General features: G+C 41.4%; 1 long non-coding RNA gene across 1 annotated transcript; it reads left to right on the top strand.

The window, feature by feature from the left end:
• Nucleotides 1-1,639: 1,639 nt before the first annotated feature.
• On the top strand, nt 1,640-11,225 carry LOC309328972. The gene is made up of 4 exons (XR_014150971.1): nt 1,640-1,745; nt 2,272-2,392; nt 6,070-6,173; nt 11,183-11,225. It is a non-coding gene; the product is annotated as an uncharacterized lncRNA (long non-coding RNA).
• The last annotated feature ends 1,281 nt before the right edge of the window (nt 11,226-12,506 follow it).

Here is a 12,506-nt window from a genome sequence, read left to right as displayed (position 1 = left end):
TCTTTGATGCATATGTGTCAACTCATGTTAAGCTTGTGGTCTACTAAGACCTCTGGATCCTTTTCACATGTACTGCTGTCAAACCAGGTGTTCCCCATCCTACATTTGTTTATCTGATTAGTCCTGCCTAAGTACAGAACCTTACATTTGTCCTTTGTGGAATTCATTTTGTTAGTTGCTAGATGGAATGGAATGAAATGAAATAGCCCTTCTCCACCGATTTGGAATGCAAGAAGGTGACTTTGCTAATAACGCTGGGGGAAAATATTGTTATCCTACAATATATTACCAAGAGTTCAAAATATACTTTGCCAACTGCAGTGTTTGGAATTGCACGTTGTGGGTTGTATGGTGCCTTACTGCTCATGTGTCAGTATTTACCCACATTTTTCTGTTACTTCTGGAATATCTAACACTATCGCAAATCCAATATCCATCCATCTTTTCCTCCTAATTCTTCCCCCTTCCCCCAGTGTATGGACCTATAAAAACAGAGTTGTGCTCAATAAACTCTTCCTATTAAAGATGACAGGTTTTTTGGTTTTTTTAAACACACTTGATTCTTTTTGTTAAAAAAAATGACTGTGATTCCGCGAGAAGTGGAAGAAGTTCCTCCAAGTTCCTTTCCAAGCTGTTAAAGATTAGCTTGATGTAGATAAGCCTATTCCCCAAACTCATTATCTGTCTTCAAAATGCACCTTAAGGACTACTTAATAAAGTCAAGGTTATGTGAAGAGTATTTCAGTGAAAACCAGTGAATGACTGTTAATAAATCTGCATTACAGATTGGAGATTTTGTCTCTGTCTTTCATCCCAGCGATAGATGATCCCTCTGTTCCCTCCCTCCCTCTGTTCCCTCCCTCCCTCCCTCCTTCCCTTTCTTTCCTTCTTTTTTCTTCTTCTTCAATAAACACGTGTTGCTACTTTGCTAAGGTCACCAGTTTGAATCAGAGGCAGCTGCAGGAAAATAGGAAGAGCGTTTTCCAGCATGTTTACAATTACCGTGTTCAATGCATTGCAAAAATATTTCCACCACTCCCTGAAAGAAGGCTACAGAGGGTGGTGAGGTTGGCCATTTGCTGTGGCCTCAAGTCCAATAAGGGGAGCATAGCCCTACCAGCACCATCATTTCTTCTTTTGCTCAAAAAGTTCAAGAAGATTTAAAGATAGGGAAAACAGAATCTTCCCTTTGGCTATACATATACTCTCTTTCCAATTGGGAGAGGTCAACAAGGCTGCATTCACACAGCAGTTTATTCTGTTTCTCTGATCTTTCCCAAACTGTTAATTTACACATTATATTTGAGCTTTCAGAAGTCACTTCCAAAATTCTAGTGGAACTTTGGCACTTATTTCCATGTTAATTGTTTCGGGGGGGGGATCTGTTTGGAACCCCAGGAAATCACCCAAGTAAAGTCATGAAATCTGGGTAGTATACCAGATACAGTATACAGTTTTCATGGGGGAATGGTAGAGGAACAGAAGCAAGCATGTGCAGAAAGGGGGCGGAGCAGCAGCATTGTTTAATGATGTTTGCTGTGTCACTTTTTCAATCTGAGGGCCACATGCCAATGGTGAGTGGGGCCAGAGGAGAAAGTGGGCGGAGCAATTTTACTGTTGCATTGTAGGCTAGTTTCTACACTCTCTCTCTCACACACAGGCGCCTCTCTATCTGCCAACCAGACAAGCAAGAGCTACTATCAAGCAAGAGTTGAAGGGCACATTCAAGGACAGGCAAAAATAGGGTGAGTAGTTCTGAGAACCATATAGAGAGTCTTTCAGGGCCACATTCAGCTCCTGGGTTTGAGATTCCCCCTGTACATTTATAGAATAAAACCAGAACCTTGAATTAAGTATATTTCCTTTCCCTGAGATCCTGGTGAGCTGTGCAGTTAAGAAACCGAGGTTAAGGGGAAGAAGAACAGAACAGATAGAATAAAGGACGGTGTGATATGAAAGTCCAGGCATCATTGCACGAAATGGCATTCCCATACACTTGTCAGGGCTCAGAAGTTTTATTACCAAGGAATTTCACTTCTGCCTCTTATTCTTAACACACTGCCCAGCGCTGGGCCTGAGAGGATTTGCTGATCTAATATAGATAGCGATTTTGTAGGTTTGTTGAGATTTATATAGACAGCACCTTGGGATCAGGAATTACATTTTAAAATGTAATAAAATGCTCCTTGGCATTTTTTTTTTCTTAAAAAAAACTTACAAATACCCGTACTTAAAAAAGTAAACATCAAATAATCTCTGATATCTTTCAAGAAAATGTTGACATAGCTCAAGGAGCTTCATCCAGATCTCCGAGTCGTTTGCTAGAGTCAACTTAATAAACTCATTTTCTTCATCCTGCCATGAAGTTTCCTATCCCTGGGAAGATGGAAAGGTAAACCAAAGATTGTTTTCTTTTATACATGTATTTATTTATTTATGTGTAGATCGATAGACAGGTAGAATTTTTTTTTTTACATGTACTGTATGTATGTATGTATGTTTGTATGTATGTATGTATGTATGTTTGTACAGTATGTATATATATATTTCTTCCACACAGTTCACCAAATCCTCAGCCATGGTAGGGGCTACTCCACTACAGCAAATGGGCACTTTGCCTGCAAATGTGGTGTGCAAATTTCGGGGAAGGACTGTAGCTCAGTGGTAGAACATCTGCTTTACATGCAGAAGGTCTCAGGTTCATTCCCCAGGTAGACCCCTGACTGAAACTCTGAAGAATAGCTGTTAGTGAGTGTCAACAATACTGAACATATATGGATCAATGATCTGGCTATTAGGCAGCTTTCCGTGTTCCTGTGGATTATTATTATCCTCCATATCATTACTAATATAGTGTACCTCTTCAGAATGGGTCATCTCCTTGTCCTCCACCATCTTCTGCAACTTTAGAACTGGTGCCCTCCAACTGTCTTAGACTACATCTCCCATTAGCCCCAAAATTCCTTCAGAACTCTTCAGATGACTTGCCTGAGAGCCAAAGTACATGAGGTGAAGGAGGAGGCTCCTGATTTTGCTTTTCAGTAAAATACACCTTTAGGGGTGGGGGGAGACTGCAAAGTCTGAGCTTGCCTCAAGCTGGGGTGAAGAATTGTGAACCAGAAAAGTTCACATCCTGAACTTCCCCAATGTCTCCATCACTAGTCAACATCTACTTTGCCTTGAACTTTTTCCTTTAGGCAGAATTCAAGGCCAACTCTAGTACAAGAGAATTCCAAGTTTTGACCTACGAGTGGAAAAAGTGCTTGTTGTCTCCCAGCCATAAGCCCTGGAAATCTAGAAGTAATAACAGCAACTGTTGCTTTCATAAGATGAATGGATAAATAGGTGGATTGTTAGACGACGACGACGACGATTATTATTATTATTATTATTATTATTATTATTATTATTATTATTATTTCTTACCTCCCATTCACTGAAAGGTCCCAGGGTGGATAACAGCAATGTTAAAATACAACATTAAAGTAAAAACTACTTAAATAAGATGCCAGACACAGTTCTGTGGTGGAACTACTAGGAGGGTTTCCTAAACATAGCTATGGCTGTATAATCTATATACCACCCCTCCTTAAAAAAATAATCACAGGATTTTTTATTTTAATTAATTTACCTTTTTTGCTGGCCTTATCACAATTCTGTTTGTTCCGCTCTGACCTTCATCAGATGTCTCACCTGAGCAGGACTCTCCAAATCCAATTCAGTGTAACTCTAAACACAATCTTCTCATTTTGTCTTCTCCAACAAACTTGCCAGAGCAACATTGGTTTTCTTGCTCCTGCCTGTCATGAAAGCATTGAATCCAGACCAGCAAGCCAGGGGGAGTGAGGAAGCATTATAGAGAGCCCTCTTTGCATAACAACTTTGCACACTAACCAGGTCCAGGTGACAGCAGATAGGTTACACTCATCAATAGTATATGAACAGCTAATTAAACATTAACCGAGGCTTTAATAAATGGTTACTCACTTGTTTGCCAATGTGGAACAAAGAACCAGTTGCGTGTGGGATGATCACATGACATTCTACAAAGGCAACTTCAGATGAAGACAATGCTGATGATGTGCAGGCTACTTTTCAGTAGGGAAGTTCATCATTTTATGTGTCCCCTGAATAATGAGGGTGATTTGGGGAAGACTCCCATATTCTCAAGTCAGATCATGCCATTAACATGTCTAGACCAGAGATTCTTAAATCATAGAATCATAGAGTTGGAAGAGACCACAAGGGCCATCGAGTCCAACCCCCTGCCAAAAAGCAGTTATTTTGCCTCTGATTTTCCAAAAAGCTAAAATCACAACAAGGGATGAGTGTCAATTTTTTTTGTTTCTGTTAACTTCTCATTTTTCCAGCCTTAAGTTCAGTTCTTCATATTTCAATGACAAACATTTTTTAAGTCTCTCTGTAAATTCATCTGCATTTTAGTGTGAATTTTACCTAACATGCACATTTTTGCAAAGTAATCCCCCCTTTTGTATGTTATTTTCACTAACATATGCATTTTTATGGGCACTTTACCATCATATAGGCATACATATAGACACTTTACCATAGTATAGGAATACTATTACCTGGCTGGAAAATTATTACCTGGCATTGCAAAATTCAGAGAAATGCAAACTTCAACAGATGCCTTTCTTGTTCTTGTTGTTCTCCTAGTGTGGATTGGGCAGGTTCTCTTTTAAATATGAACTGAATCAAATATCTCCCCCATCCCTACACACAACTTTCCCACCCTTTCCCTTTTCCTACCTTGAGAACTGTAAACCATATTGACTCAGGAAACACCCAGAGCTTGAGAGGGGAGGGGTGCAGATGAGAGGGAGGTGATGGACAAACAGGGGAGGGGATATTTTGCTTTGGCTAACAAGTCTAACTTTTAATCACAATAAATTATTTCCCCGGTGCACTCCCATCATAGTCATTTGTGGAAGGAATGAACAGAGTAGTTCTTTCATGTGAGTTGCAGTTCTCCTCCAAGTTTTGGCTGAGATAGCAAGGCATAAGTGGTGGTAAACAAAGCAAAACGGGAAGAAAATTATTGTTGTTGTCTTACCCACCCTTCACCATAAGGTCTTGAGCCAGATTGCAACAATTTAAAAACAGCAGATAGCCATCGCACTACAGAAGGCACAGTTTATTGTGTGGCCAGCAACCTGCTTTTGCATTCTCTTGCACAACAACTGCCTGCTGGTGGAAAACTTTTTGCCAGCAGAAGAGGAATGCTGCAGAGTAATTTAGGATAGCCTTGAGGACTAGACAGTTGCTGGATATCCAGCATGCCCTCTGTTCTGCACCAATTCCCAGACACCGCCCATAAACTCACATCACGGCCTCTGGCTATATACTGTCCTGATATACGGTACTTTGCTTCATAGTTTTGCAAAACAATAATAAAAAAAGGTTTGTAGAAATGAAACTAGAGCTCTCCTGCTCAAGAGCCAATTTGCCAGGACGGCCTGGGAATCCCCTTGGAAAGGCGGGGGGTTTGAAAGATTTTATGCTTGTTCACTCCAATTCCACTGACTTAAAGGATTAAAGGGTTGAAGAAAAGAAGAAGCAGGAAACTGAAGTTGACATGAATGCCGCACAACTGTTGAAGTGTATACTCTCCTCCCTCTAGCTTTCCCCTTTTCTTTCCCAGTTAATGAATAACTCTGGATGTTGTAACTTATCTTGCTTGTACTTGGGGGGAAATGCACTTGGGCAGTATCCCTTAATTGGTGTCTTAAGCATGTCAGACATATCTGTCTTATCACAAAGCTTGTAAAAAAAAAAATGAAGAGCAGGGCTCCCCCAGATGTAGGGGTGGACTGCTTTAACTTGAGATTAAATACTTTGTAGAGATCAGGCCATGCTCTCTCTCTCTGGCACACACACACACTTTCCATTTATTCTGGGAAAGTTTGCCCCTACCAAGCAATGCAGAGAAACACATCACTTTTCTTCCAAACAGAAAAAGAAATGGATGCTAATTCTACTGAGCTTGAGTTCTAAGTGCAGCCTAGGAAACCCTCTTGGCATTGGCCAGCTGACAGCTGTTTTTCTTAGGGCCTGCCAGAAGGGGTCGCTGCGGTGCACAGATTTCAAAGCTAGATACGTGAAGGGGAAGAGGAAGATGCTTTGGAAACAGAACTAAAGGAGAGAGATATTTGGTAAGCTTCCCACCTCCCCTTCTTTAGAAATGTGATGTTTGGCTAAAGTCTAAGCGGAAGTCCTTCCATTGTTGCCACAGCCTTTCTGTGAGTCTAATCCCTCACGCAGGACATTCGATCCTCAAGCCCATGCTATTACCCCACAGTGTATTATGGATGGCAAGCTAGCTCGGGGATTAGAAACACATAAAATGCTCAGAAAAACATTTGTTGAGATTTCCCATGCACACTGATGCAGATGGGCAGTTAGATTCCACTGCTGGAATTCAAAGCCGTCCTTTGCCACAGTGTACACCAATGACTACAGGGAACAGAGGTGTTTGCAAAAGTAACATTTTCACAATAATAATGGCCTCTTCCATTAATTAACTCTTTCAAGGGTGTGCATCAAACTAAGTTATACTCAGAGTAGACCCACTTAAATCAATACAATTCAATTCATTGTGCTCATTAATTTCAGTGGGTTTACTCTGGGTAGGTCTAACAGATATAACTCACCGTATCCCCTTCCGATGAGTAGGGCTGCTTCTACACATTGCTCCTGGGGGCCTGCAAACAGGCAAAGGATATACTTTATTCAAGAGCTTATTGAAGTAAATGAGCAAAGAACTGGGGTTTGAGAGTTGAAATCAACCCCAGTTCTTTGCTCACACATTTCTCTCCTGCCTCCATCCCTAAAGGTACTGTACGGTTTCTTCAGAGCCCTCTGTTGCCTCAGACTTCTGTCATCTCTGCCTTTCCCCTCAAATTTCTTATATATCCCTTTTGCATCTCAATTCATTGTCTACACGGTACCCTTCCTTCTGCACCCAAGTTTCTGGACTCCTTGTCCCTCAGATCCCCTACTTCCTGAGAACTTTTCCTGTCCTTGGCCTGCTCCACAAATCTACTCCTGTTCCTGTGGCCTCTGTGATTTTGTTAAATCCCAGCCAAACCAACAAGTTTTCCTTCCTATGATAATCCTGGACTGTAAACATTCCAGAAAACTTACTGTCTTTCCTGTGGAGCTGGAAAGCTTGTGAACTCTTATGCCACCCCACCAGATCAGCCAATCTGAGGATTCGTTGCCACAATAGTGCAGATTTCCTGTTGAGGGCATTGCAGTTTAGGCATGGGGCTTGTCCATTCCTGTAGGTCTTTGTCATGCTTCTTTAGGATCTTGCTTCCTTGTTTGCTCTAGCAGTAATCAAAAGAGGAATCACCCTTTCCTCTACTCAAGTGAGTAATATACATGTGATGGACTTTTCTCATTGATGAAAATGCTTCCATTCACTTGCCTTAGAACAACTTATAATACACATTTTACAGATGTGGAACTGAATCTGGGAGGTGTTATCCTGATGCTGAGCTAAGATGTGAAGCCAAATATTCGGAGCAGATCCACACCATCCATTTAAGGCCCATCCAAAGCACATTTAAAGCATATTACTTTCTCCAATGAATCCTAGGAACTGTAGATTGTTAAAGGTACTGTGAATTGCTGTTCTGTGAAGCGGGAACTACAGTTCCCATAATTCTTTGGAGAAGTCATGTGCTTTAAATATGTGTTGAATGGGCTTTCAGTGTATGGGCTGGATCTGCCCATGGTCACCAGCCACACATATGATCCTTATATACCATTTTCTCTTGTTTTTATTTCTATGTATAACTACATATACACAAAGTCTGCTTGTTTTAGAGCTCATCCTCCCCTAAATAAAGGGGGGGGGGAATAAAAAAAAATTCTGAGAAACCTTTTGAGATCTCTCATTTACTCACCCCATTCCAAAGGAAAGGCCACATTGCAGAGTTTTCTCAGAATATATCACACTATTTTTGTAATGGCCCCCATCTCCCCCCTGCTACATATGTGCATGGTGTCCTCCAAAAAAAGCTAAGTCTTAGAGATTGCAGATGATGCACAATTGTTGTCAGGCATTAGTAGCAAAAAAAGAAAACCTGGCAGGGGGTAGGAACTGTGCTCTTGCCACAGTTGAGGAAACTATTGGAGAAACTTCTTGAGAATTTATCCTGTCCCTGGAGAAATTTGATGAAATGCTCCTCCTGCTCACCATTTCTCTGCCTTCAAATAGGATGGAGAGTTTTGATTGGGCCATTTGCACACAGCTCCTGTTTATTTGCACACATTATGAATCACTTTTTCGAATGAGCCTTAATCTTCTCCATTAGTTCCATCAAGGAAAAGCATCATCCTTCTCAAAAGAGGCATTACACAAAAACGAGAAGCCTGTCAGCCCGACAATAAGCACATTTATTCAAAAGTCGGTCCCTCTCCTTTCAATGGACTTTTCTGGTAAAATGTGCTTAGGTTGGCAGTCTATCCTTGCAATTCACTTTGCGCAGCATGGAATTTGACTCCAACCATTTGTGCAGAAAAGGCAATGAGGCAGGACTAATCTTACCAACTAAGATAGTTACCGTCCCGTAAAAACTAAGATCTCAAAGAGGGAGATAAGTTGGCTCTCCAATTAATCTGGCCACCGAGGGTGTTTCATTGAGAAGTAATTTTTTAAAAACTTCCTTACATTTGGTAGATCATTTAGTACATTCAGAATAAGCTTCAGATTCCCAGTCAGAAGCCATCTCAAAGCCTTCATAGAGGTGGATTTGTGTCATAATTATACCATAGCTTTGAAAGAACTATACCATATTGAAGAGAAGATGACTAAGATTCAATATTGGACAGACATGAATGAATGATTTCATGGAAACTGCTAAACAGAGTTAACATTTAGAAATCAACATGCCAGAAAATATTTAATCCCACGGTGTTTAATAAATATGTGATAATCAGGCAAGGAAATTGACTTCATTGAACCCTACCCATCATGATATTTTAGAACCTCTAAACCATGATGGGAAATGGTGCAGAGTAGGTATTGTCTCACCACATCAGGAACATAGGAAGCTGCCTTATATTGAGTTAGACCATTGGTCAATCTAGCTCAGTACAGTGGTACCTCGGGTTACATACGCTTCACGTTACAGACTCCCCTAACCCAGAAATAGTACCTCGGGTTAAGAACTTTGCTTCAGGATGAGAACAGAAATTGTGCTCCTGCGGCACAGCAGCAGGAGGAGGCCCCATTAGCTAAAGTGGTGCTTCAGGTTAAGAACAGTTTCAGGTTAAGAACGGACCTCCGGAACGAATTAAGTACTTAACCCGAGGTACCACTGTATTGCCTAGGTCAGGGGTCAGCAAACTTTTTCAGCAGGGAGCCTCAGACCTTACTGTCCCTCAGACCTTGTGGGGGGCCAGACTATATTTTTTGGGGAAAATGAACAAATTCCTATGGCCCACAAAAAAATCCAGAGATGCATTTTAAATAAAAGGACACATTCTACTCATGTAAAAACACACTGATTCCCGGACCATCCATGGACCGGATTTAGAAGACGATTGGGCCGGATCTGGCCCCCGGGCCTTAGTTTGCCTACCCATGACCTAGGATGACTGGCAGTGGCTCTCCTGAATTTCAGACAGGGTTCTCTCGCAACCCCACCTGGGGATGCCGGGGACCGAACCAGGGGAAAAGTTATTGCTGGTGTTATATTTCCCATTACAGAGCACGGTAGAACACAGAGCATTGTTTTATTCAGAGCAGTCGAGGAGCTGAATCACAAACTGAAGCAGAGAATGCACAGAGCGACTCACAAACAGACCAGAATATTCATACACAGAGAGGTTCATGGTGAATCTTGGGGTCTGTGCACACTCCTCATATATACTGCTCTTGGACATTTGTCATTTGGGGCAGGCAGGAGAGCTTGGATGCCCTCCTAATATTTTTTCTGCAGAAGTAGGATGTTTCATTTGGGAAAATACTCTTCTGTTCTCCCTGAATATTGACTGATATCCAATGCATATGTTATTTTTATAATATAAATAATATCATGCTCAGCATACCGCACTTGCTGACCATCGTACAATTTTTTTACAATCAGGAGAAAGGCTGTTTGTGCATTTTTATCGATATCCAAAATTGTGTCAAGCATCATGGTATTACTGGAATGAAGACCCTTTCTCCCTTTCCTCTCTCTCTCTCTCTCTCTCTCTCTCTCTGTGTGTGTGTGTGTGTGTGTGTGTGTGTGAAGGCTTCCTTTAATAGCTCTGAATTGTGGGCAAAGCATAAATATGGCTTTTCTGTGGCTAGGACTATCACCCATCTTATTTATGACTGACCTGGTTGGGTACCGGTGACCTTGGGGAGTTTAATTGAGGCTGGGATTATATGACACAGCTTGAAGCCACCTGAATTTAAAGGGTGCGACACATATGCTCTCATTTCGATTCTCCTGTGTGAATGGCACCACTGTTCTTATCTCTTGGAATAATGTCTAAATATGTAAGCCATATGACAGTAAAATGGCCTCCCAGTGCCACTGGAATCCTGCTGCCTTCCCCAGCAATTTCCCCCCTTCTTATATCATTTTTTTACAGCCAACTCTTAACTTTTTTATGAATGTGATTTTGGCAAAGAATTGAGCTTGTAAAATATAGGTGGGGGAGGGGAAGGAGGGGGGAGATACATGGACACAATGTACTTAGCTCTCTGTATTGAGATTGTATTTAACATCCCTTTAATTAAATTGTTAACATGCCTGATGAATGTCCCTTCCTTTCACCCTGCCCATTTCACTGAAAAGTAATAAATTCTTAAAGTCACTTAATGCAACTGAATATTATTTTTTTTTGTTGGGGGGTGAGATTGAGAAAGCAGGGAAAGCTCATAAGAAAAAAGGGTAGAATAAAGCAGAATGGCTGAGATATCAGCTAGCCAGTGTGATATTTTCTCACTGGTGGCTGTCCCAAGATAGATATAAACAGCTCTACTTAAGCTTGCCTGAATTTGCAGGATAAAAAGAGAACACCATTGCTGTTGTTTTATGACACAGACAATTGCCACTAGACACTGAACAGATGATCTTCAACTTATATCATTTACATTCTCAGTTGATCTTCTTCTAACCAGAGTCCTCAATGGGCTTATATATTTTTTCCTTTGCAGCCAAAACCAGCACCAGAAATCAGTTGCATTAAGTGACTTTAAGAATTTATTACTTTTCAGTACTTTTCAGAGTCAAGGAACTGCAAGGTCCATAACCGTTAAGAGCCTTAACTACCGAAGCTGATCATCACCATAAGGGATAGGGGAGATACTTTGTGCAGTTCACATATTAATGCAGGCTTACTTAATTCACACTCCCCTCACAAAAAAAAAAAGAATTAAAATGTTATCCTTTGAAATTTGCACTACTCTAGAATTTGCAATGCAGTTCTGCAACCATTTTTCTTTTCTGAAGTATGTATATTAGGAGAAAGTCTGGGTAAAAATGCATGTATTAGTGAAAATAGCAGGTTTCATTTTTAACAAAATGCAAACTGATGTCAAAATATGGCCAACTGAATTTAAGATAGGAAAAAGGGAGAAACTTAGAAAAAACGAAACTGCCAGATTCATCCATCCCATTTACCATCTGGGTTCTTCCGTGGTCTAGGCCATTTTCTTAAAAGGCTATTTTGGGGGCTTCACCTAAACTGTTGGAGAATCTCAACCTTAATTGCCCTTTGGAAAATAAGTGACAAAGTGCCTCCCCCACCCCTGTGTGACCACCAACAAGAAGGGAGGAGAACTTCAGATACAAGTGGGGATCCAACCTACTGTATTTCCATATTGTTTAAGGAAGCAATAGGTTTGGGTCCTACTCATTCCAGATCCAGCTCTGCTGGAATACAGGAAGCTGCCTGTATACTGAGTCAGACCACAGGTCCATCTAGCTCAGTGTTGTCAACAGTACATTGACTGGAAGCAGCTCTCTGGGGGTCTCTTCTTGCCCTACCTGGAGATGCTGAGAATTGAACCTGGGACCTTCTGCTTGCAAAGCATGGATTCTGCCACTGGTCCTCTCCTGAGTTATGGTCATTGGGAATGGCAAGGGTTGAGGGAAGACTTCAGAAACTAACACCTCAATATGCTCAAGGATCCTTGAAGAGGAGTCATCTCTTCTCCATATGGATTCACTTGCCATTGTACTTTGTCTCTCCTGACCTATTTTCTGGGGGTGGGGGAAGCCCTCCTAAAAACTCACGAGAGCAGCTGGACGTGTCTGGAACAGCAAGAGCCTGCTGGAGATGCAGTGAGTGCTGCAAGAGAAGTTCTAATTGTTGCCATCTAATTGTTGATCAAAACGGCTTGTGGTGTGAGAGCTGCAGAAGATGCTGTGGCTGCCAGCAACATTAGGACTAATCTGTAGGCCTAGTGAAAGGAGGTGACAACAGGGAACGGGCATGTCCTAAACCAAAGGGATGTTGGCAGTAGTGTAGTGCTGGGT

Source organism: Podarcis erhardii (genome assembly GCF_964252035.2).
Source record: "Podarcis erhardii genome assembly, chromosome: 14".
In the NCBI taxonomy this organism is placed as follows: Eukaryota; Metazoa; Chordata; class Lepidosauria; order Squamata; family Lacertidae; genus Podarcis; species Podarcis erhardii.
The sequence above is the reverse complement of the archived record's forward strand: the minus strand, read 5'-3'. Positions and strand labels throughout refer to the sequence as shown.